Raw genomic sequence first — 27530 nt, 5'->3', positions numbered from 1 at the left:
GCTCCCAAGCACTGAGGATGTCACCTAGACAGGGGACAAAACGTCTGCAACACAAATTCCCAGCTCAATGAACAGAACCACAGTAATGGGACCATGCTGACCACACTGTGGCAGCAGTGAGACACCATTTCCATTAGCTTTTCACATTCCATTTTTTTAAATTAGTTCCTCAGCATTCAGGGGAATCACAATGAATGATTGGATTAAAATATCCTAGAGATAAAATCTTTTCTCTTTAACGATAGCGAGGATTTAATCAAGGTCAGAATAGAATTCCGTTAACTTTAACTTAGTAAAATCTTGAAATTCTCGGGTAAAAAATGAGGTCTGCAGGTGCTGGAGATCAGAGTTGAAAATGTGTTGCTGGTTAAAGCACAGCAGGTCAGGCAGCATCCAAGGAATAGGAAATTCGACGTTTCGGGCATAAGCCCTTCATCCTGATGAAGGGCTTATGCCCGAAACGTCGAATTTCCTATTCCTTGGATGCTGCCTGACCTGCTGTGCTTTAACCAGCAACACATTTTCAGCTAAGTTAAAGTTACTTTATTAACCCAAGTTGCTGTTTGGTGAATATATATTAGTTTTGATCATTCATTTTATGACCATAAGACTGGAAGGAATACAAGCAGAGGGAGGGCATTCAGCCATTTAAAGAGATCATGGCTGATCTGATAATCCTCGACTCCATTTTCCTGTCTTTCTCCATAAACTTTGTTCTGGGGACAAGTTCCCCCCAAGCCCCTTTGTGTTGCATATTTATGAGGATTTTCTCCATTTAAATAATATTTTGTTCTGTTCTCTCTCCGTAAACTGTTTGCATACCTCTCAAACATGCCTTTCCACCTACTTGTGTGTCATCCTCAAATTTGATTTGATTTGATTCATTTCTCCAGGGAATAATATATATTGTACACAGCTGCATTCCCAGCACTGATCCCTGTGGAACCCCTTATCCTCACTGGCTGTTTTCTGCCCAGAGCAAGATCAGCAAGTTGTATAAGGCATTATATCAATGTAAGTATTTCATTTGAAAGAGAACTTACATGAAAGTAGGTGGCTTGAAATGAAAAACATTTGGCTTCCTAGGAAAGGAAGCTCCTGTCCTAACCCAATCTATACATAAAATCAATTATTAATGCCAGAGCTGTCCATTTCCCAAGAACAAATAAAGCAAAGCGCAAATTTCATTTTCAAGTGTAACTCGACTAGACAGCTAAATCAAAATCACAGCGTTTTGATTGAGGATGACAGCATGTTCTTCAGCTGGGTGCTTTGTTAGATGTGGCGTGATATTATCCACGGAATCATCGCAGAGATGCTGGACAATAATGCAATAATAATTCCACAGTAACAGGATGAGGCCCAAGATGAGAAAAAGCACAATGCAGAGAAGGATGACCAGTTTTCTGTGAGGATAATGTTCCTGACACACAGGCTTGCAACATACTGAGAACCAACTTGTCACTGGTTTAAATGCTGCTCCTGAGAGGAGGCTGATGTGCTGAGTGCTCTTACATTGATCATCTGTGTTTGGGGGCAGTTGATTCAGGGCATGTGCCTGTGCTTCAAGGTCAGAATTACAACCAATCAACTTGTGCTGAGTTTCCATATCAGGTGGTGCAGGGGGGACAGGTACGCACAAAGTTGTCTTTCAGCTCTTGCTTCAGACTGGCAGCTTTCCCTCTTCTGTGCTGCAAGTGGTCTTTGACCAAGTAAGTCAGCCTGTATTAAAACAGAGACAAAATGAGTGGAAGAAATGACTGTGCTACTCTATTACTTAATGTATGTCAGTTAGTTATGTAATTTATACTGACTCATTCACATGTTATTGAACAGTTAATACAATGCTGCCACAGCTCGTGCACACAATCATACACAGTACAATCGGTTCTGTTATAATGCAATAGTTCTATTCTCGAGTGATCTCGCATTACAAGAAAATCGCACAATAGCCAGGCCATTCAAACTAATGGGCTGGAATCACGTTATAGCCAGTACAAGTAAGGAACATTTGTGTTCTACAAATAACAGTCTAAATTCTTCAATTGTGCTAAAGCCAACTTGTGTTGAAGAAATATGCGTTATAGCAGAATTGACTGTACTTTCACCTGCTTCACTGATGCGGGGAATAGAGGATCTGAGTGTTGTCTGGATCAAGATTTCTCAGCATTATTGCTTTTGGAAGGTCTTTCCCACACCATAAAATGTGCATAGACCGATTGTAATTGTATTCTTTCTCAATAAAATATACTAAATGAGTTGACACTACTATAATGGGCTGCTGGCCTCCTTCTGTGCTGTTTGATTCTGTGGAAGGTCATCCATTTCTTTAACACCATCTGAATACAAATGGTATAATTCTTAAAAGTACCACATCGAGAAGAAAGACTATATTATTTTACAAAACAATATTGTGAATTTGTTTAAAAAGAGCAAGTGTACAATTTGAGCACAAGTACACAGAAACCCCACACCAACCCACCAGATAATTCAATAAATAGTAAGGTGAAAATTAGAGACAGCACTAGAATATTGGTATTATTTGGTAATAGTTCCAGAATCTGCAATTCGCACCACCGATAATCACATTGATCCTTGCCAATGTCAGATGGAATTCAGTCTGGATAAATGTCAGGTGATCCACCTGGGCAGGACAAATAAGGAAAAGCATTGTGAAAGGTAAACCCTGGGAAGCACAAAGGATCAGAGGGACCTTGGAGTGCATGTACATCAGTCCCTTAAAGTATCAGAACAGGTGGATAAGAAAGCATATGAGACACTTACGTAATTAGCCAAGGCATAGACTTTAATGAGGGGTGTACTAAAACTATAAAACACTGTTTAGGCCACAGCTAGGGTATCATTGCAGTTCTGGAATCTACATTCTAGGGGGAATGTGATAGCAATGGAGAAGGTGCAGAGGAGATTTACCAGAATGTTGCCTGGACTGGAGAGTTCAACTTTGGAGTAGAGATTGGACAGGCTGGAGTTGCTTTCCTTACAGAGGAAATTCAGATACGTATAAAATTATGAGGGGCATAGATAAGGTCACAGGAAGACATTTTTCCCGTTGATAGTGGGATCAATGACCAGCGGATATAGACTTAAGGTAAAGAACAAGAGGTTTAGAGGAGATGTGAGGAAAAGCTTTTTTCACCAGAGTGGTGGGAATCTGGAACTCATTGCCTATAAGTATTTAAATAAGTAGTTCATATGCACTTGCGATGCCAAGGCTATGAGGCTATGGACCAAGTGCTGGAAAACCAGATTAGAACAGTTAGGTGGCTGTTTTTGACTGGCAAGGATGCGATGGGCAGAAGGGCCTTTCTTGTGATGTAAATCTCTATGACATTATTGATGTTTTTAGAAGGGAGAGAATTGTGCAATGATATTGCCACTGAATAGTAACTGAGAGGTCCAAATAACCCTCTGGGGATCCACATAGGAATTCCACCATAGCTGATGACAGAATTGATGGTAAAATCTGACTTTCAATTGACTCTAAATCTACATCTATGTGGTCGACTCTTGACTGCCCTTTCAAATAACAAACCACTCCATTGTCTAAAAGGACTGAAACCAGATGGACCACTCGGCATTGATCTAGGCACTGGAAGTGACAATAATAAACATAGCAGGATCCTCCTTACTAACACCTCAGAACAAGTGCCAAAATTGAGAGCTTTTTTTATATAGGCAAGTCAAGGTACAGCCTGACCTAGTCATACTCACAGAATCACACCTTAAATAATGTTCCAGATAACAATATCACAATCACTGGGTATGCTCTCCCACCACAGTGGTAAAAGTTGTAAGTATATTATCCTGGGAATCCTTAACAATGACAGCAAACACCATGAAATCTCAGGTCAAACATGAGCAAGGAAACCTCTTACTAATTGTCACATACCAAATAGGTCTAGGCGACTGAAAACAGATAAAACTTTGGAAGAATATCAGGAAAGTAGGACCAATCTGAAAATGAGGAATTAAGAGGGTAAAGGGGGTCATAGAATGTTACAGTGCAGTCCAGGCCCTTCGGCCCTCGATGCTGCGCTGACCTGTTGAAACAATCTGAAGCCCATCTAACCTACACTATTCCATTTTCATCCATATGTCTATCCAATGACCATTTAAATGCCCTTAACGTTGGCAAGTTTACTACTGTTGCAGGCAGGGTATTCCATGCCCCTACTACTCTTAGTAAAGAAACCACCTTTGACATCTGTCCTATATCTATCACCCCTCAATTTAAAGTTATGTCCACTCATACTAGCCATCACCATCCCACGAAAAAAGCTTTCACTGTCCAACCTATCTAACCCTCTGATTATCTTATATGTCTCAATTAAGTCACCTCTCAACCGTCTTCTCTCTAATGAAAACAGCCTCAAGTCCCTCAGCCTTTCCTCATAAGACATTCCCTCCATTACAGGCAACATCCTAGTAAATCTCCTCTGAACCCTTTCCAAAGCTTCCAGATTCTTCCCATAATACGGCGACCAGAACTGTACGCAATACTCCAAATGCAGCTGCACCAGAGTTTTGTACAGCTGCAGCATGAATCTCATGGTTCTGAAACTCAATCCCTCTACCAATAAAAGCTAACACACCGTATGCCTTCTTAACAACCTGATCAACTTTCAAGGATCTGTGTACCTGGACACCGAGATCTCTCTGCTCAGCTACATATAGGGCAGCACGGTGGCACAGTGGTTAGCACTGCTGCCTCACAGCGCCAGGGACCTGGGTTCAATTCCCGCCTCAGGCGACTGACTGTGTGGAGTTTGCAGTTTCCTCCCACAGTCCAAAGATGTGCGGGTCAGGTGAATTGGCCATGCTAAATTCCCCGTAGTGTTAGGTAAGGGGTACGGGTCGGTGTGGACTTGTTGGGCCGAAGGGCCTGTTTCCACACTGTAAGTCTAATCTAATCTAAACTACCAAGAATCTGACCATTAGCCCAGTACTCTGTATTCCTGTTACTCCTTCCAAAGAGAATCACCTCACACTTTTCCACATTAAACTCAATTTGCCGCCCCTCAGCTCTGCAGCTTATCTATCTCTCTTTGTAACCTACAACATTCTTCGTCACTATCCACAACTCTACCAACTTTAGTATCTTCTGCAAAGTTACTCAACCATCCTTCTATGCCCTCATCCAAGTCATTTATAAAAATGACAAACAGTGGACCTAAAACAGATCCTTGTGGTACCCCACTAGTAACTGAACTCCAGGATAAATATTTCCCATCAACCACCGTCATGTGTCTTCTTTCAGTTAGCTAATTTCTGATCCAAATTGCTAGATCACCCTCAATCCCATGCCTCCGTATTTTGTGCAATAGCCTACCGTGAGGAACCTTATGAAATGCCTTACTGAAATCCACATACACCACATCAACCGAGTTATCCTCATCCACTTGTATGGTCACCTTCTCAAAAAACTCAATAAGGTTTGTGAGGCACGACTTACCCTTCACAAAACCATGTTGAATATCCCTAATCAACTTATTCCTCTCCAGATGATTATAAATCCTATTGCTTATAACCCTTTCCAACACTTTACACAGAACCATAGTAAGGCTCACACTCTAGAATTACCAGGGTTGTCCCTACTCCCCTTCTTGAACAGGGGAACAACATTTGCTATCCTCCAGTCTTCTGGCACTATTCCAGTAGACAATGACAACATAGAGATCAAAGCCAAAGGCTCAACAATATCCTCCCTGGTTTCCCAGACAGTCCTAAGATAAATGCCATCAGGCCCAGGGGACTTATCTATTTTTACACTTTTCAGAATTGCTAACACCTCCTTATGCACGTCAATCCCATCTAGTCTAGTACTCTGTATCTCAGAATTCTCCTCAACCACATAGTATTTACACTAGAAAAAGACAGACAAAGTATTCATTTAGCACTTCCCCCATCTCCTCTAACTCCATGCACAACTTCCTATTACTATGCTCGATTGGCCCTAATCTTCCTCTGGTCATTCTTTTATTCCTGATATACCTGTAGAAAGCCTTAGGGTTTTCCTTAATCCTATCCACCAACAACTTCTCATTATCCCTCATGGCTCTTCTGAGCTCTCTCTTTAGGTCTTCCCTGGCTAACATGTAACTCTCAAGTGCCCTAACTGAGCCATCACATCTCATCCTAACATAAGCCGCCTTATTCCTCTTGATAAGAGATTCAACTTCCTTAGTAAACCATGACTCCTGCGCTCGACAACTTCCTCCTTACCTGACTGGTACATACTTAAAGACACGGTGGCTTTTCCTTGAATAAGCTCCATATTTCAATTGTGCCCATCCCCTGCTGTTTCCTTCCCCATCCTATGCATCCTAAATCTTCCCAATCGCATCATAATTGCTTTTCCACCAGCTATAACTTTTGTCCTGTGGTATATACCTATCCCTTTCCATCACTAAAGTAAACATAACTGAATTATGGTCACTACCAATAAAGTGCTTACCTACCTCCAAGTCTAACACCTGGCCAGGTTCATTACCCAGTAGCAAATCCAATGTGGCCTCACCCCTTGTTGGCCTGTCTACATACTGAGTCAGGAAACCCTCCTGCACACATTCTGACCCATCTAAAGTACTTGAACTACAGTATTCCCAGTCAATATTTGGAAAGTTAGTTTCCCATAACAACTTACTCTGTCACTCTCACTTCTATCGAGAATCATCTTGTTATCCTTTCCTCTAAATCTCTGGAATTATTTGGACGCCCAACAGGGTAACCTTTCCTTTCCGGTTTCTAATCTCTTCCCATACTACCTCAATAGACAAGTCCTCAAACATCCTTTCTGCAACAGTGATACTGTCCTTGACAAACAGTGCCACACCACCCCCTATTTATTGTGCTTCCAAATAAACTTGTTGGACTAAAACATGGTGTTGTGTGATTTTCAACTTTGTGCACCCCAGTCCAACACTGGCATTTCTAAATAACAATATATTTGCAGTATCCTTGAACACTGGGGAGGTCCTGGAGGACTGGAGAATTGCTAATATTGCCCCCTTGTTTAAGAAGGATAGCAGGGATAATCCAGATAATTACAGACCTGTGAGTCTGACGTCAGTGGTAGGGAAGCTGCTGGAGAAGATACTGAGGATATATACCTATTTGGAAGAAAATGGGTTTATCTGTGATAGGCAACATGGTTTTGTGCAGGGACGGTCATATCTTACTAACTTAATACAATTCTTTGAGGAAGTGACAAAGTTGATTGATGAGGGAAGAACTGTAGATGTCATATACATGGACTTCAGTAAGGCATTTGATAAGGTTCCTCATAGTAGGCTGATGGAGAAAGTGAAGAAAGTCACATGGGGTCCAGGTTGTACTAGCTAGATGATAGAGAACTGGCTGGATAACAGGAGAGAGAGAGTAGTAGTGGAAGGGAATTTCTCAAAATAGAGAACTATGACCAGTGGTGTTCCATATGAATCTGTGTTGGGACCACAGTTTGTGATTTACATAAATGAGCTGGAAGAAGGTATAGGTGGCCTGATTAGCAAGTTTACAGAAGACACAAAGGTTGGTGGAGTAGCAGATAGTAAGAGAATGCAGCAGAATATAGATAGATCGGAGAGTTGGGCAGAGAAATGGCAAATGGAGTTCAATCCAGGCAATTGCAAGGTGATGCATTTTGCAAAATCCAATTCAAAAGTGAACTATGCGGTAAATGGAAAAACCCCGAGGAAAATGGTTGTATGGACAGATCTGGGTATTCAGGTCCATTGTTCCCTGAAATTGGCAATACAGGACAATAAAGTGGTCAAGAAGGCATACGGCATGCTTTCCTTCATCAGAAAGGGTATTGAATACAAAAGTTGGCAAGTCATGTTACAGTTGACTAGGACTTAGTATCGACTACATTTGGAATACTGCATACAGTTCTGGTTGCCACATTACCAAAAGGATGTAGATGCTTTGGAGAGGGTGCAGAGGAGGTTCACCAGGACATTGTCTGGTATGCAGAGTGGTAGCTATGAAGAGAAGTTGAGTAGATACGGATTATTTTCATTAGAAAGATGGAGGTTGAGGGGGAACCTGATTAAAGCCTACAAAATCATAGGAGGTATAGACAGGACGGATAGCAAGAAGCTTTTTCCCAATTCCTAGGGTTCACGAGTTCAAGGTGGGTGTGGAAAAGTTTAAGGGAGATATATGTGGAAAGCTCTTTACACAGAGGGTGGTGGGTGTCTGGAACACATTGCCAGTAGAAGTGGTAGAGGTGGGAACAATAGCATCATTTAAGATGTATCCAGACAGATACATGAACCGGTAGGGAGCAGAGGGATACAGATCTTTAGAAAGCAGGCGACAGGTTTAGATAGAGGATGTGGATCACCACAGGCTTGGAGAGCCAATGGCCCTGTTCCTCAGTTGTAATTTTCTTTGTTCTTTGACATTTAAGGCATCACCAGTACTGAGATTCCCCCTGTCAACATGCTGGTGGTTATCACTGACCAGAAACGGAACTCGTCACATAAATACAGAGGCTAAGAATTCTACAGTAAGTAACTCGCCTCTCAAGTCCCCAAAGCTTTCCACCATCTACAAGGCACAAGTCAGGAGTGTGATGGAATATTCCCCACTTACTTGGATGGGTGCAGTTCCAACAACACTCAGAGGCTTGACACCATCCGAACAAAACAGCCCACTTGATTGGGACCACATCCATTCCTTCCATCACCATGCAATAGTACTATCTACAAGATCACTGCACAAATTTTCCTTAGCAACTTTTAAACCCCATGATCACTATCATTTATAACAACAAGGGCATCAGAAACTTGAGAACATCACCATTTGCAAGTTTTCCTTCAGACCATTCCACATCCTGAATTGAAAATATATCACAATTCCTTTACTATTGCAGATTAAAATCTTGGAACTCCCTCGCTACCAGGGTTTTGGATGGACCTACACTGGTAAGACTGCAGTAGTTCAATAAAGAGGCTTCACCGCCACCTTCCTAAGGGTAACTAGAGTTGGACAATAAACATGGAAACATTGAAAACAAGTCTAGGAGTTGGCCATTCGGGCCGTTGAGTCTGCGCCACCGTTCACTACAATCATGGCTGATCATACAATCTCAGTTATCCTCATTCCTGCCCCTTCCCCATTCCCCTTGAGCCACAAGGGCCACGTCCACCTCCCCCTTGAATATATCTAATGAACTGGCCCCAACACCTTTCTGTGGGAGAGAATTCCACAGGCGATTAAATCTCAGAGTGAAGAAATTCTTCCTCATCTCAGTCCTGAATGGCTTACCCCTTATTGGCTGACCCAGCCAACAAAACCCACATCCTCCTACAAATGAGGCCCCCATCCTCTGAGGAGATCACAAACACGGAACACAGATTTACCGGCCATGCCTATTGATCGGTCCACCTGCTGCTGTGTTCAGACTTGTGGTGGGCACCCCTAAAGTGATCATTAATTATTCAATTAATAGTCTGAATTGGCAGAGGCTTTGGAAGTCAGACCAAGCTCAAAGAGGTGGTGCTAATGTCACTAGACTACAATGCTTAATGGACTATGGGTTCAAATTCCACCACAGCAGATGATGATATATGAATTCAATAAAATCTGGAAGTTGGACCATAGGCTTTTCCACCCTGGGCTTAATCCTGGTGGAGGTGAGAAGGTTCACACCATCACCCCTACCTCCAGAGGAGACACCCCAGGCCAGATCACTAACTTTGTTATAATCTGGTTAAAGAGCAGTAACCTTCAAATTAAAAAGAATGCAAAAAGGTGAGATCAGAAGGGACTTGCAGCAATAAAACCACAAGATTTTTAAACAAACAAGAAAAGTTTATTATACAAGTTAGAACAGTAATACAGTTTACAATGCCACGTACAGCATAATTCTAACATCTAGAATTAACACATCAAAAACACCCTACAGCACATAAAAATAGCAGACCCCACGGAGTTCTTAATCACATTCTTCTGAAACTCCTCCTCCTCCATGATAGTCATCAAATCTCATTAAAAACTTCACAACAGATTGCAATTCTTCACTTTTATCAACCCAGCCTTGAAATTTCCTCAAACAGCTGTGACTGCACTTATCCCTCCTCTCCTGGGTCCATGCTGCCGCTCTTCTCCTGGGTCCATGCTGCCCCTCCTCTCCTGGGTCCATGCTGCCCCCCCTCTCCTGGGTCCATGCTGGCCTGAACTCTGAAAACTGCACTTCAGTATTTATTTGCAGGCATGACTTGAGCTTTTTACCAAAGATCGCTCACCAAGCTGGTTTTTTTCCCTTGTGCTTTTACCAGAACTCCATCCTAATTCAGTCATCACAGAGATATTGCTCATATCTTTTCAACCTCAGTTGTACTGACCAATGATTGTCACCCAGTTTCTTGTAAACTGTAACAACTTCCAAGACATTTCCTCAGTTTGAACAACACCTAGCTCCCTTTGAAGTACTATAACGTGACCGGAGTTCTACCAGCCTTAAGACATCTAACTGCTTTTGGGACTGAACTCACTTTCACCTACAGAGAATCCATTTAGTTCAGTTGCTGCAGGTCAGTTACAAATCAGTGCTTCTGACATGGTGTCTATTCTACATCCTCCATGTAAGGACAGTTATCAAAGTATGTGTCTGTCTCCTTTGAACCTATTCTTCTAATCAACCTACTCAGAAATATTACTAAAAATGTCTGGACCAGGAGGGATTCGAACCCAGACCGCCACCCCCTCCCTCCCAGTCCAGGGTCATGGACACTAGCACTATGCCTCAAGAAGGCCTGTCTCCTTTGAACTCCAGTAGTCCCTGAACTGTCCTAAGTGACTTTGAAAATATTGTAATAGGCCCTTCTTCTACTGCTGGGAGACATGGTGAGTCAATGGTTAGCACTGCTGCCTCACAGTGCCAGGGACCAGGATTCATTTCCATCCTCGGGGGTCTGTCTGTGTGGAGTTCACACATTCTTCCCATGTCTGTGTGGGTTCCCTTCTGGTTCTACAGTTTCCTCCCACAGTCCAAAGATGTAGGTGAATTGGTCATGCTAAATTGCCCATAGTGTCCAAGGACATGCAAGCTAGGTGGATTAGCCATGGGAAAGTTGTAGCGTAGGAGCTGTGGGTCTGGGTGGGATGTTCTTTGGAAGGTCAGTAGACTTGATGGGCTAAAAGGCTGTTTCCACAGTATAGGGATTCGATGATAATTGAATGTTGCCACATAGCAAAACATGGAACCAAGTGTTCCATAACTGCTGCCAGACACAGATTGCAGATTTGCTCACAACATTCTGTCAAATTAGTTTTTCTGCACGGGTTCCAGAGGTGAAAGCTAATGCGTCATTGTGTGTCCAGCCACGTAGCTCTGGAGGAACATTGCTTGCTCAATACAAAATGGAATGTATAACTCAATAGACACAATGTATTCAAGTTTAAGATTATCTCCTCTTGTTTGGAAATCCTGCAGTAGAATACTTTATTAACCTGATAAAATTCATAATCTTTTAAATGTATCACTCCTAATGACTAAAAGGCAAGAAAATACAAAATGTTGCTTATATATACACTGTCTCCTCGTAAATTAATCATTTTAAAAGCTTTCTTTAAATATATAAAAGGTAACACAAAGGTTTTGGTGAACCTAAGGCCCCTAGAAAACTATTCTGACAAGTGAACCTCTTTGAAACAAACAGGATTCTTAATGGGCCTGACAGGATAAATGCTGAGAGGATGCTTCCCTTCATTGGAGAGTCCAGGAGCAGAGGGCATCGTCTCAGAATAAAGGAGCACCAATTTAATACTGTGATGATATGGAATTTCTCCTCTCAGAGGGCTGAGTCTCCTTGGAACTCCTTGGCACAGAGAGCTGTGGGGTAGAGTCCCTCTGTATGTTTAAGATTGAGACGCAGAGGTTCTTGATTTATGGGAAAAATGCAGGAATTGGACATGAAGGTCACATCAGTTTTGCCCCTTCTGACTGGCTGAGCAGGCTCCAGGGGCCCAGTCGCCTACACCTGCTCCTATTTCTTATTGTCTCATGGTCTTAAGTCATGTCATTTGGGTGAGCCTAAGATGCCCTTATGCCAGAGACAATGAATGTTCCTCAGGTTGTGTCCCCCAAACTAAATGCAGTTACTTCAGAGAGCTCTGACTAAAATAAAAGTAATTAAGACTTGGAAGGAGATTCTGTGTCAAGACTGTGGAATAGCCTGTGAACACAGGTTCCACATCAAATCATGAAGAATGGTAAGGTACAAAAATGATCATATGTAATGTAGATACCACAATATTAACAAAGCAGAAAACGTCAGCATCTAAAAATGATGGACAAGGAAAGGCCAGCTAGTCACAAGCCTGTTAATCTGTGCATCATACAACCAAACACATCATTTAGATTCTGGATTAGTGGTGCTGGAAGAGCACAGCAGTTCAGGCAGCATCATCGATGTTTCGGGCAAAAGCCCTTCGTCAGGAATAATGGCAGTGAGCCTGAAGCGTGGAGAGAGAAGCTAGAGGATTCTAGCTTATCTCTTCACGCTTCAGGTTCACTGCCTTTATTCCTGATGAAGGGCTTTTGCCCGAAACGTCGATTTCGCTGCACTTTGGATGCTGCCTGAACTGCTGTGCTCTTCCAGCACCACTAATCCAGAATCTGGTTTCCAGCATAGAACATGGAACATAGAACAATACAGCACAGAACAGGCCCTTCGGCCCACGATGTTGTGCCGAACATCTATCCTAGATTAAGCACCCATCCATGTACCTATCCAATTGCCGCTTAAAGGTCGCCAATGATTCTGACTCTACCACTCCCACGGGCAGCGCATTCCATGCCCCCACCACTCTCTGGGTAAAGAACCCACCCCTGACATCTCCCCTATACCTTCCACCCTTCACCTTAAATTTATGTCCCCTTGTAACACTCTGTTGTACCCGGGGAAAAAGTTTCTGACTGTCTACTCTATCTATTCCTCTGATCATCTTATAAACCTCTATCAAGTCACCCCTCATCCTTCGCCGTTCCAACGAGAAAAGGCCGAGAACTCTCAACCTATCCTCGTACGACCTATTCTCCATTCCAGGCAACATCCTGGTAAATCTTCTCTGCACCCTCACCAAAGCTTCCACATCTCTCCTAAAGTGAGGTGACCAGAACTGCACACAGTACTCCAAATGTGGCCTAACCAAAGTCCTGTACAGCTGCAACATCACTTCACGACTCTTGAATTCAATCCCTCTGCTAATGAACGCTAATACACCATAGGCCTTCTTACAAGCTCTATCCACCTGAGTGGCAACTTTCAAAGATCGATGTACATAGACCCCAAGATCCCTCTGTTCCTCCACCTGACTAAGAACCCTACCGTTAACCCTGTATTCCGCATTCTTATTTGTTCTTCCAAAATGGACAACCTCACACTTGGCAGGGTTGAACTCCATCGTCCACTCCTCAGCCCAGCTCTGCATCATATCGAAGTCCCTTTGCAGCCGACAACAGCCCTCCTCACTGTCCACAACTCCACCAATCTTCGTATCATCTGCAAATTTACTGACCCACCCTTCGACTCCCTCATCCAAGTCATTAATAAAAATTACAAACAGCAGAGGACCCAGAACTGATCCCTGCGGAACTCCACTTGTAACTGGGCTCCAGGCTGAATATTTACCATCTACCACCACTCTCCGACTTCGACCGGTTAGCCAGTTTTCTATCCAACTGGCCAAATTTCCCTCTATCCCATGCCTTCTGACTTTCCGCATAAGCCTACCATGGGGAACCTTATCAAATGCCTTACTAAAATCCATGTACACTACATCCACTGCTCTACCCTCATCCACATGCTTGGTCACCTCATGCATCTGCAGCCATTGTTTTTACCTTTTACATCATTTAGATTCCCTGCCTGCTTTCTTGGAGAGACAAATGTTGAATACAGAACCTCAGAGTTTCGAAGATAGTTTTGGAAAATCTACTCAAACCTTTGAAGCATTCTGCCTTGGCCACAGGGTGGCTACAATATCCCAGTTACCTGCAAACACCACCAGATGGAAACTAGCACAGTTACTGGTCTAACAGTGAGAAACGTCTGTGAGACTAGATTGATGAAGTTGGGACAGTTCTTCCTGGAGTGAAGGAGGATGAAAGGGGATTTGATAGAGGTTTTCAAACTCATGAACATTCTGGATATAGTAGATAGGGAGAAGCTGCTCCCATTCGTGAAAGGAACAAGAAGGAGACTTAAAAGTGATGTGCAAAAGAAACAAGGGTGATGTGAGAAAAATCATTTCACTCAGCAAGTGGTTGGGGTAAGGAGTGTACAAAATGAAGCATTTAAGAGGGGCAGCGGATGATTATTTGAATAGAAATAATGTGCAAGGATATGGGGAGAAAGCAGGAAATTGGTACTTGTTAATCGTACATGTTTGAAATGCAAGAGCAGGTATGATGGGCTGAATGGCCTTATGAACCATAGTACTTGGATGATTCTATGAATCCCCTTACACTGGTCAAAGTGAATTTGCACTGAACAAACTGAATTCCACTGAGATCCAATAATAGACAAATTAGTTCTCATTGGAGAATGAGTCTCAAAGGAACTCAGAGATAAACAACGTCACAGAAGGTTGTAACTACAGCAAAGAGATGAGATGGAAATCAATAAAAAGTGAGTTCTGAAGAAGAGCCACTGAACTCAAAAAGTTAACTCTGTTTTCTCTCCACAGATGCTGCCTGATCTGCTGAATTTGTCCAGTAACTTCTGTTTTATGTATCACATCTGGAGAGGTTAAAATGCACCACTATCACATTCCCTTAATACCTGAATTAAACACAACTGCTGGCATACTCTTGACACAGATTAAACACGCAGCGTCACACTCCATTACACTGGGGTTAAACACACTGCTGTCACACTTACTTTCACTCTGATTAAACACAATGCTGTCACACTGGTGTTAAACTGCTATTACACACGCATTTATACTGACGTTAAGATACATCTCTGTCACATATTTACAATTAGAATTAAACACACTGCTGTTAGTCTCCTTTAAACTAGGATTTAATGCATTTATTTACCTCAGCCTTTGTCCGTCGTATTTGGAATTAAGAGTCTCAGTCTGTACACAGCGGCACACACTGTGTTTCTTGATGTTTCTGCTCTGGCTTTTAGGTCTCAGATAAAGAATTATCTTGCTGCAGCTGTTGGTGCGTCCCCCTTGGCTCTGGGCCAGATTTTCAGCTGTTGGTACGGCTCGTACATTCAATCTAACCTGTTTACTGCAGTAAGTGATCCTCCCATCTTCAATGATTCTGCCTTTTCTCTTCTGATTGATCCAAAATATTTGGCTGTCAACTTTTGTTATCGGTGGTTTCCTTGTTGTTCTCTCTGATGGCTCAGAGAACAAAAGATTCCCTTCCTGTTTATTTTTCTTTAACTCAAACTCATACTAAATGCTTTTACATTTTTGACTGCTTTAAGTTGATGAACATTACGCATTTCATTTGAAAATAAGCGCATTCAAAAGCTTTCTGTACATTTTTTAATTGCAATAGGTTGGAATTAACACTAATCTACAGTTCAACACACGTGTGTTGAACTTAATTAACCTCAGCACTTTCTTGTTTTTGCTTTAAGTGCCACTGTCAATGATCTTTTACATGACAGCCAGAATCTGGCCCTATTTCAAGTCAAACTGGTTTAGACAATAGAGGCATTTAATAAACACAAGGCTGGAGGAGGAGGTACAAAGTGAAGGCAGTGACTGGAGATAGGTTGAGGTGAGAAGGGATGTAAATAGGGGGAGGATGGTAGGGGTGAGGTAGTGTCAGAATAAATACAAATTAAGAGGAGCAACAGCTGAGAAAGAAAGAAACAGGGCAGGGGAAGTGGATGAGAAGGGAATGGGTAGCAGAGTGGATGGGGAGAAAGGAGGAGATGAGGAAAGACAGTAAGTAGAATAAGGGGAGGTGGATAGAAATAAGGACAAAGGTTAAAAAGAACTGAAGGGAGAGGAAGAAGAGTGGTGGTGAGAAGGGGAGTTAGAGTGCAGGACAAAAAGGGGAGTCAGTAGCAGGAGCCTGTACCGGGGAAGATTTAAAATCGAGCACTAGGGTTCTTGGGGCCTAGTTTAGGCACCTTCCTTTCAGGAGGAGCCTGTACCAGGGAGAATTTAAAATTGAATGCGGGGGCTCTCAGGCCTGGTTTTGATTTGGGCACATTCCTTTCAGGAGTTGGAAACTATCCATTCTTGCTGATGTCACGGGGAGAAAAGGAGCATATTTTCTGATTAATTGGTGCTAGTTAGATACTAGTTTGTGTTAGCCCATTCACTCCCTTGGTGCTATATGAAGCATCATAAAAAGCTGTAGAAATAGATGGGTGACCGCTAGCTGGGGCAGACAGTCAGTGCAGGAACCTCCTACCACTATCCTTTAGTCAAACAAGTATTCTGGTTGAATACTGGTGAGGTCAAGAAAGGGGAGGGAGGTGTCCAAGGTGGACCACATGAATTTGAGGGCGGGTTGGAAGTTTTTGGCGATATCGATGAACTACTCCAGTTCAGCCTGGATGCACGGTGCACTACTGGAGTCATTCCTCCCATTGACCAACCAGGTTCACCTGTGTTCACCTATCACTACCTCACCACTTCACCCCCTCCCCACCATCTCCTCCCTTCTCTGAGGCTCCCCTTACTCCCACCCCAATCCCGAAGAAGCACTGACGTCTCCACCTCCTGATGCTGCCTGGCTTGCTGTGTTCTTCCAGCCTCCTGCTTGTCCAGTCTGGTAGGAAGAGTGGCAAGGTCCTGTAACTGACAATTCAGGGAGTTATGTAATAAACTAAAAAGCAGGGCCCCTCAAGTAGGCATCTCAGGATTACTCACCTTGCCACATGCTACTGAGGCTGGGAACAGAGACAGAATATAATTGAACCTATGGCCAAAGAGCTGGTGTCAGGGGAAGGGCTCCAGATACGTGGATCATTGGGACCTGTACAAGGTGGATAGTTTGCATCAAATATTGAAGAAGTGCCAGTATCCTAGCAGGAAGGTTTGATAATGACACTTTGGGAGGGTTCAAACTAGCATGGCAGGAGGGTAGGAACCAGAGCAGCAGGTCAGTAAGTATAGAGACTGTGAAAGAGCTTAAGTCGAAGGCAAATATAGCTAAGTGTAAGAGAAGTCAGAGAGAGGTTGCTGTGCTTAGAGGAACTGGAGGTTTGAACTGGCACCTTAACATGCTGGGATATCAATGTTTTAGATAAGACAGAGGAGGAAGCAAAAGTGGGAAGTGGGGGATGGGGGGTGGAGTTGCATTTTTGGTTAGGGAGCACATCACAGCTGTGTTGAGGGAAGACACCCTGGAGGGATCTTGCAGCAAGGCATTATGGGTAGAGGAGAAAGTGAGGACTGCAGATGCTGGAGATTAGAGCTGAAAAATGTGTTGCTGGAAAAGCGCAGCAGGTCAGGCAGCATCCAAGGAGCAGGAGAATCGACGTTTCAGGCACAAGCCCTTCTTCATTATGGGTAGAGCTCAAGACAATGCTGGGATTATACTAAAGACCTGCCAACTGGAGATAGAGGAAGAGATATGTAGTCAGATTCTGGAAAGATGAGAAAATAACAGGGTTGCTGTGGTGAGTGATTTTAACTTCCTCCATATTGACTGGGATTCCCTTAGTGCCAGAGGTTTGGATGGGGAGCAATTCATTAGACATGTCCAGGAGGGTTTTATGAAACAGCACAGGCAGTTCTCATATAAAGCATATTTCGGCAGCGTGATTTGGCTATAATGTTGCTGAAGAAATAGGGAACGGTAGGTCTGGATAGTGCAATTCCAGCAGCGATAGTTTTGCATGCTTCATTCTGCACATGCACTGATGTCAACTGCCATCAGAGCGTGTCAAAGGTACAGTAATATACGTTGAGAAGCTTCATCTTCATCTTATATGAATGAACGTTCATTGCTGTCCCTCTGAGATAAAAACATTCTTGTATAATTCCTGCAGGATTGCATTACTCTGATACATACCCTTTGCCCTTCTAATTTGTTCTTGTACCTGCATGTCACACAATCTACTCCTACAGTATCCTTTTTTTTCAAAAATGGAGGGGCATAGTGACAAGAATGTTAGTAAGAAGCATCCTGGTAATAAAATTGCAAGTGGTGAACCCAAAAGTCAAACAGCATTGTGTTGTTCTTGCAAAGCAGACTGGCTTTGAAGTAGAAAGTGAGGATATTGAAGAGCCAGCTTTAGTCCCACCCTCCAGCTGATCTGCAACAGCTTGTTGTTGAGGAGAAAGTGGAAGCTGGAGATGAAGACGATGAAGTCCAGGAGGCAGCACCACGAGAGCTTTCCACTTCCCTTTTGTCTTCAACCGTGAGGGAAGTTGAGGCAGTTGCAGCTCTTAGAGGACAATTACAGCGCAGAACACATCAGGGTAGCAGTTCATTCAATAAGATATCATCTGGCACCCTATAAACAGTTTCAAGACAGAACAAAAATAGCAAAGCAGCAAAAACTGGGTTTCTCTTTTAAACCAACCCTCAAGAAACAGTCAGAAGACAAACAACCACAGCCATCCAATTCCGCAACCACAATTACACCTTAAGGTGGTGGTGATGATGATGACCCTCTGTTCCTGAATTAACAATATTTTTTTTCAATGTAATTTGTTTTTTTTGTTTCATTAATAAACATGATATGAACCTTTGTTCTGGTTGTGCTACTTTATATTAAGCTTTTGGGTGATTTTTGAGCAATTGTGAGTAATATTTTTTGCTGGTTTTCCCCTAACCTCAATTTTCCCACAGGCCCCTATTAAGCGAGGTTTCACTGGAACACTACTATGACATTACAGGAGAACTACCTGTATGTGGATAGTCCAACAAGGGAGGGGGCCATTCTGGACCTGGTATTGGAAAATGAATACAGCCAAGTGATCAAAGTTTCAGTGAGGAGACATTTTGGGAATAGTGACCACAATTCCATAAATTGTTGAATACTAATGGATTTGGATGAATGTGAACCTCGGATGAGGTTGTGAAATTAGGGGAAGACCGACCATAACCAAATAGGCAAGGTTGGAGAATATGGATTGGAAGCAGCTGTTTGAGGGTAAATCCACACCTGCCATATGGGAGTCTTTTAAGGACAAGTTGATTAGATTGCAGGACAGGCATGTTCCTGCGAAAATGAAGAACAGGAATGGCAGGATTCAGGAACTTTGAATGACAGGGGCAATTATCAGATTAGTCCAAAAGATAGGAAACATACCTAAGGTCTGGGCAACAAAAAATAGAAAAATCCAAGAAGACTACAAAGAACATAGGAAGGTGCTCAAAAGGAGTTCAGAAGGCTGGAAGAGGCTATGAAATCCCTACAGTGTCGAAGCAGACCATTCAGCCCAGCGAGGCAATACCAACACTCCAAAGAATATCCCACCCCAGACCTAACCCCTCCCTGTAACCCTGCATTTCCCACAGCTAATCTCCCTAGCCTGCACATCCCTGGACACTATGGGCAATTTAGCATGGTCAATTCACCTAACCTGCACTGTGGGATGAAACCAGAGCATTCAGTGAAATCCTACACAGACACAGGGAGAACATGCAAATTCCACACAGACACCTGAGGCTGGAATTGAACCCGGGTGCCTGATGCTGTGAGGCAGCAGTGCTAACCTCTGAGCTACTGTGTTGTCCAATGTCTTTGGCCAGCAGGGTTAAGGAGAATCTCAAAGCACTTTATACATATATTTGGAGCAAGAAGATAGCTCAGAAAAAAAGTAGGCCCATTCAAGGATAAAAGAAGGAGGTTATGTGTGGATCCAGAGGGAATGAATGAGATGCTTATTGAGTACTTTATATTGTATTCACCAATGAGAGGGACATGAGGAATGTTGAGGTTAGGGAAAGGTGTGTGAATACTCTTGGGCAGGTCAATATAATGACAGAGGAAGTAACAGGTGTCATGAAATGTGTTAAAGTAAACAAGTCCCCAGAGTCAGGCAGGATCTTTCCCAAGATATTAGGGGAGGGGAGGAAGTAGTTGGAGCCTTAACAAATATCTTTGCATCAAGCAAGGTTCCAGAGCACTGGAGAATGGCCAATGTTGTTCCTTTGTTTAAGGAGAGATAATCGAGGTACTTACACATGGTGAACCTAACATCAGTGGTGGGGAAGCTTTTGAAGAAGGTAGTAAGAGATAGGATTTATTCATATTTGGAAGTGAATGGGCTTGCGAGTGAAAGGCAGCATAGGTCTGTGTGAGGAAGGTCATGTCTCATCAACTCACCCTCCCACTCCACCAAGGACCGGCAGGCCTTGCGCCTCCTCCACAGCTAAACCCTGATCACCCGATGCCTGGAGGAAGAGCGCTTCATCTTCCACTTTGGGACCCTCCAACCACTCGGGATCAATGTGGATTTCACCAGTTTCCTCATTCTCCCCTCCCCCCCCCCCCCCTGCCCAGATCCGTTGCCTGGTCTGGAGGGTTTTGGTTATGAGGAGAGGTTGGATAAATTCAACTTGTTTTCACTGGAAAGATGGAAGCTGAGGGATGACCTGTCTGCAAAATTATGAGGAATACTAGGATGGATAATCAAAGGCTTTTTTGTCAGGGTGGATAGGTCAACTACAATAGGACACAGGTTCAAGGTGACAGGGGGGAAAGTGTAGAGGAGAAGTGTGGGGAAAGCTTTTCACCCAGATGGTGGTGGATACCTGGAACATACTGCTAGTAGAGTTGGCGGAAGCAGGCAAGTTAGCAACATTTAAGGCATATCTTCATAGATACATGAACGTGAGGCGAACAGAGATATGGATACCATGCACAGGCAATAAGTAGTGTGTAAGGATTAGAAATCAGAGCAGACTTGGTTGGCCGAAGGGCTTGTTCCTGTGTTGTATTGTACTGGATGCACATGGACCTGGGTTAAACATGTAGAGTGCGATGCACTTGGTGAGCTTTTGCTCTGAAGGGGTAAGGCCAATATTAAATGCTCATCCTTAATTGCCCAACGGACAGTTAAGAGTCAACCACATTGCTGTGGGTCTGCAGTCACATGTAAGCCAGACCAGGTAAGGATAGCACTTTCCTTCCCTAAAGGACATTAGTGAACCAAATGGATTTCCCCTCCTAACAATCGACAATGGTTTCATGGTCATAGAGTCAGAGGTATACAGCACAGAAACAGACCCTTTGGACCAACTCGTCCATGCTGACCAGATATCCTAAACAGATCTTGTCCCATTTGCCAACATTTGGCCCATATCCCTCTGAACACATCCTATTCATATACCCATTCAGGTGCCTTTTAAATGCTGCAATTGTACCAGCCTTCACCACATCATCTGCAACTCATTCCATACACACACCACCCTCTGAGTGAAAACATTGCCCTTTAGGTCCTTTTTAAATATTTCCCCTATCACCTTAAGCCTACGATCTCTCATTTTGGACTCCCACACCCTTCAGAAAATACCTTGTCTATTTAGCCTATCCATGCCCCTCATGATTTTATAAACCTCTATAAAGACACCCCTCAGCCTCCAATGCTCCAGGAATATAGCCCCAATCTATTCAGCCACTCCCATAACTCAAATCCACCAAACCTGGTAACATCCTTGTAAATCTTTTTTGAACTCTTTCAAGTTTCACAACATCATTCCTATAGGAGGGAGACCAGGAATGCATGCAGTATTCCAATAATGGTTTAACCAATATCCTGTATAGCCACAACACGACCTCCTAACTCAATGCGCTGACCAAGCATACCAAACACCTTCTTCACTATCCTGTCTACTTGTGACTCCACTTTCAAGGAATTATGAACCTGCACTCCAAGGTCCCTTTGTTTAGCAACACTCCCCAGGACCTTAAGTGTAAAAGTCCTGCGCTGATCTGCCTTTCCATTTATCTAAATTAAACTCCATCTGCCAGTCCTTGACCCATCTGATTAAGACCCCATTGTACTGAGGTAACCTTCTTCACTGTTACTACATCTTCAGTTTTGGTGTCATCTGCAAACTTACTAACAATATGTTTACATCCAAATCATTTATATAGATGACAAAAAAACAGTGGACCCAGCACCAAATGTTGTGGTACTCTTAATTCTGGATTTTTATTGAATTAAAATTCCACAATCTGCCATGGTGAGATTTGATCCCAGGTCCCCAGAATATTACCTGGATTTCACGATTAATAGTCAGCCGATAATACCACTTGGCCATCTCCTGTCCTGATGCAATGTTAAGTGGCAGATGCTCATCAATTTCCTTATGACAAAGAAGCTCAACAAAATACTCCAATTCTTTTAGGCAGTTGTACAAGCTGCAGTTCATTATGACTAGCATTGATGTGGCCATCTGGGATCTTAGACATACTTTTATGATGGTAAATCAGGACAGTCCTCATTACTGCTCTTCCATTTTTGTTGTAAGAATGCTTCTTTTAACTTGCTGTTGCCTGCAATGAAAAAGCCTAGCTGTTATTACAGCTGAAAATGTGTTGCTGGAAAAGCACAGCAGGTCAGGCAGCATCCAAGGAGCAGGAGAATCGATGTTTCAGGCATGAGCCCTTCTTCAGGAATGAGGACAGTGTGCCAAACAGGCTAAGATAAAAGGTAGGGAGGAGGGACTTGGGGGAGGGGCATTGGAAGTGCGATACGTGGAAGGAGGTTAAAGTGAGGGTGATAGGCCGGAGTGGGGTGGGGGCGGAGAGGTCAGGAAGAAGATTGCAGGTTAGGAAGGTGGTGCTGAGTTCGAGGGTTGGGACTGAGACAAGGTGGGGGAGGAGAAATGAGGAAACTGGAGAAATCTGAGTTCATCCCTTGTGGCTGGAGGGTTCCTAGGCGGAAGATGAGGCGCTCTTCCTCCAGCTGTCGTGTTGCAATGGTCTGGCGATGGAAGAGACCAAGGACCTTCTCCCACTCCACCAAGGACATGCAGAGTTGCGGAGCAGAGGCCGCCGCGGGGAATCGAGTCACGGAGCAGACACCGGCGCAGGGAATCGAGTTGCGGAGCGGAGGCCAGCACAGGAATTGTATCTTGGAGAAAACTTACCCTGAAGCAGCTGAGAGCTGGTGAGGAGCAGCCTGGAGGCCTGTTCCGAGCAGGACTGGGGTCTGGGCCGGACTCTCCGACTACACGGGGAAGCCTCTGCACTGTGCAATGTAATGTTTATTTGTACTTTGTTTATTGACCGTCCTTCTCTCCATCCATAGTATAAGCTTGAGATATTCCTGTTTTGTATCTAAGATTTGTATCAATATTGTAACGCCTTTCACTGTTCTCCAGTATGTGAGTACTCATGACAATGAAGAGTATTCTAAACCAAATGAGAAAAAGTTAGGGTTTAAGACTATCTTTTTAATATATTTTGAGGGTACTTGGTCTGGCCATAACAGGCTGCACAATACATTGAAAAGTCCTCAGATTGTGAAGAATGCTTTGTAAATTGAAGATTTTTCTTCACCTTCCTGCTCACTAAGCAGGTGCTATGGGGGGGGGGGGGGGGGGGGGGGGGGAGGTGTAGAGGAAGAGTGGAGAGCTATCCATATGCCCAGGGTAAGAAAACGTGGAACTTGGAAATTGAGCACATGGCTTCTTTTTCCCATCTCAAGTCTGGCTACTCTCCATTATGGAATCAGTGAAATCCCTGTGCCCCACAATCATTGTTTTTGTTATCTGACAATGAATCTGTGAGGAGAGCTCGTTGAGTTTCCAAGGACAGTATTCTTGTTGTTTGGATAAAAATTGCATAAATATTTGCTTACCGTTACTGAGAAGTTGTCATGTTTCACTTTATGAAATATTCACATGCCTTTAATTCACGATGCATTTATTCTCAAAATGCTAATTCAAAAAGAAAATGAAGCACTGCTTTCCCACATGGTCATTTAACAGATCCTGTCTTCCTACTGCATAAATGTTGCATACAAGAAGCTGAGGTTTATGTTGCTGAGAATGTATTTTCAAACAGACTCATGTTCACACGTGGGGACGTGACAAAAATCCCATTTAATGTAGTTTGATTGCTGCATTGCAGTTGAATGGGTCTCTCGTAACATAACATTCCAAGCATTTGGGACAGGTCAATCAGCTAATCCTGTAGTGGCTTTCAGTCTCATGCATATCCAGTCACTCTTCACTGCATTATGATGTCCCCAGTGATTAGGTAATGGATTGGTTAGTTATCTATTACCCTGCTGGCAAGTTGGTAAGGGATTGATGAGTGACCTATTACCCAGCTGGCAAGTTGGTAAGGCATGAGGGAAAGCTCACGTGGTCTGTTTTGCTAGAGTTTTTTCTACATTCTCTTTTTCATGGAATCGAAGGGTTAGAACATAGAACATGGTTGGCAAAGTTAGCATTTGTTATTTTATCAACTGTTTAGACATGGTCTGACACACCTTCAGGTCAGCTTGAACTTGAATCAGTGCCTTCTGGCCTAGAGGCAAGAACATTATCACAGTGCCACAAGTCTACCAGTCAGCATTTATTATCCCATCACTAACTGTTAGGCTATTAAATGGCATTTAAGAGTCAACTATATTAGTGTAGGTCTGGAGTCACATATGGGCCAGACCAAGTAAGGACAATACATTTCCTTTCCAGTGGATCATTTGTGATACAGGTGAGTTCTTTACAATAATCAAAACGTTTCATGGTCTTCATTACCATGATTAGTTAACAATTCCCCAATTATTTGTTTAAGTTCGAGGTTTGGACTTAAACCAGCATCCCTACAGTGTTAGCTTGGGCTTCTGAATCATTAGCCCAGTAACATGACCACTATGTCACATTTCCCCAGGTTTACTGCTTTTAAAGCCAGTGCTCACGATAGTTCATGGAAGCTGTGTGAACTGCCACCAGTAGCCAAGCTTGCTCCTCTTATTCGAAGCCTATCTGTTCCAAAATTATTCTCCACATGATGCTGTCATGAGAGGGGCTCACAATCATACTGACGGGTATTCCCCAAGTATGTTGAAACCAAACTACAACTGTGTTAAAGACTGACTTCAAAACTTTTATTAAAACAACAAATCTTTTCATGAGGTGCATCTAAAGCCTTTGTCACACTATTGAAAGCAAATCATTATTGGCTGTTGTTAAGCACCATTAATGTTACTGAAATTTACCGAGATAATTTTCCTCACTTTGTCCATGGGCATTGGATTTATTACCTTCTTTAATGAAAGAACAAAATCAAATTCTGCAAAAAAAAACTGTTGAACATTTAAAAACTGACTAACATCTGTTGAGGAAAGATTTCTCAATTTTGAAACTGTCCACATATACCAGAGAATGAAGTTCAACAGACAGAAGTCATTCAGCCCACCACAGTTATACCAGTCCAGCAGGTCTGGCAGCATCTGAAGAGAAATCAGAGCTAACAGAGCGAGTGACCCTTCCTCAGGACTGCTGTGCCAATTGTGCTTTCAAAAAGAGCTATTCAATTTGTCCCACTTCCCTGTTCTTTTCCCACAGGCTGACAAACCGATCAGATTTATTCTTACCCCAAATCCAAATTGGTGCAGACTTTAACCTGTTCAATGCTGAACACACTCTTTGAATGTATTACAAAAAAGTATATACAGGTTACAGCCCAGAAATGGATCATTCAATCCCTAAAGTCTGTGCCAGAGTTTCAGCTCCACACAAATCAGAGATATTGACCACTCATGGGATCTGAGCTGGTCAGTAATTAAACATTTTGAAATGCTTTGGGATTATATACAATCCTAGAAATTTGGAGGAGGCCATTTAACCCATCATGTCCATTCTGGTTCTTTGAAGGCACCATTTCATTAGTCTCACTGCCCTGTTCTTAACTCAAAGTTTTTTTTAATGTTTTAGGCAGAGGTCCTATATCCTTTTGAATGTTATTATGGAGTTGGCTTCCACTGACCTTTGCAACAGTGGAAGCAGATCACGACTCCTTGCTGGGGGAAAAAGAAAATCTCTCGAGTGCTCAGCTTTTTTTCTTTAAACCAGTTATTTTAAAACTGTTTCTTCTGGTTACAGATACCCAAACTGATAGAAAAGGTTTCACTTCATATATTAGGACTCCTTACTTTTAAATGGCCCTATTAAATTTCCCTTTAACCTTCCCTGCTCCAAGTAGAACAAAGTGTCTCGAGGTGACACAATATTAAACCAGCAAATGGACTGGAAGGGGTAACAAGAAACGAATCAAACCTAAATATAAGTGAAACAGGAGAAGACAGGGTGAGACAGACTAAATTAAGAGAGGACATAAATGGCCAGGGAATAAGTAGAGTTATAGAATGGTAGTGGAGAAAGGGGACCTAAAAATAAAGAGAGAACAACTGCAATTAAAAGTAAAGTTAAATGTGCTGCAGAGCAAATATTGCTAATAAAGCACAGGAACCACGTTGAGATTAGCCAGATGGAGCCAAAACTACAGTACAAAACAAAATCAGAACTTAGAATTTAACATTGCAGTGTGGGCGGCACGGTGGCACAGTGGTTAGCACTGCTGCCTCACAGCGCCTGTAGACCCGGGTTCAATTCCCGACTCAGGCGACTGACTGTGTGGAGTTTGCACATTCTCCCCGTGTCTGCATGGGTTTCCTCCGGGTGCTCCGGTTTCCTCCCACAGTCACAAAGATGTGCGGGTCAGGTGAATCGGCCAAGCTAAATTGCCCGTAGTGTTAGGTAAGGGGTAAATGTAGGGGTATGGGTGGGTTGCGCTTCGGCGGGTCGGTGTGGACTTGTTGGGCCGAAGGGCCTGTTTCCACACTAAGTCTAATCTAAAAAAATATTGAGAAAAGATTGGGGGATAAATGGAAGGTAAAAGGGGATATCCTTATTTCAGGTAATATAATGGCAGTAGAAGAACTGTATAGGTTGTTCTGTTATAATGCATTTTTCATCAGCGTGAACTGGCTATAATCCAACTGTCAAATTGTGGACGCCGTTCAGATAACACAAATTGTCTACTGAATCAGAATAGCGATTTTCTATGGCAGTCTTCTGCAATGTGACTTTCTATAGTGCAATTTTCTGCAGTACAAGGTTGCAAAGGAACACTACTGACGCGTTATAGCAGAATGAGCTGTATGGTAGCCATCAGTCAGACAGAAATTGCATCTGTGGGGATACAGATGAAACATAAGGATCAAGCTAGAGAGGGAGAGAGAAGCTTATCAAATGTATAGTGGGAAAGGTGGGAGAATAAACATACAGGCAAATTACAGAAATGGACAAAATAAAATCATGAAGGATTTCATCCACTCCTGAATTTATTGCCAGCAGAATTAGGTTAAATGAATAATATGAAAATTTTACAAACTGTAAACGGGATTCCTTTTAATGCTGAATGCAAGACAGCAAACAAAGGAGGCCTTCCTACTGGATCTTGCATTGAGAAATGAGTTAGAACAGGTAACTAAAGTAAAAGTAGTGGAATATCTAAATGACACTGGTCATAATATAATACAGTCTAATATAATTGATAAGGACATAAGCATATGGATATATGGGCTGTATGCAGGAATGGGCC

The 27530-nt window shown here is 42.9% G+C and overlaps 1 protein-coding gene across 1 annotated transcript in view; it reads right to left on the bottom strand.

The window, feature by feature from the left end:
- Positions 1 to 506: 506 nt before the first annotated feature.
- anapc2 (anaphase promoting complex subunit 2) overlaps positions 507 to 27530 on the bottom strand; it is a 109847-nt gene continuing 82823 nt past the window's right edge. The window contains exon 14 of the mRNA XM_060841265.1: positions 507 to 1722. The gene's annotated coding sequence lies outside the window, so the exon portion shown is untranslated. The remainder of the gene's footprint in view (positions 1723 to 27530) is intronic.

The sequence above is a fragment of the Hemiscyllium ocellatum genome, chromosome 21, assembly GCF_020745735.1.
Source record: "Hemiscyllium ocellatum isolate sHemOce1 chromosome 21, sHemOce1.pat.X.cur, whole genome shotgun sequence".
NCBI classification, from domain to species: domain Eukaryota; kingdom Metazoa; phylum Chordata; class Chondrichthyes; order Orectolobiformes; family Hemiscylliidae; genus Hemiscyllium; species Hemiscyllium ocellatum.
This window is presented reverse-complemented; position numbering and strand designations above follow the sequence as displayed.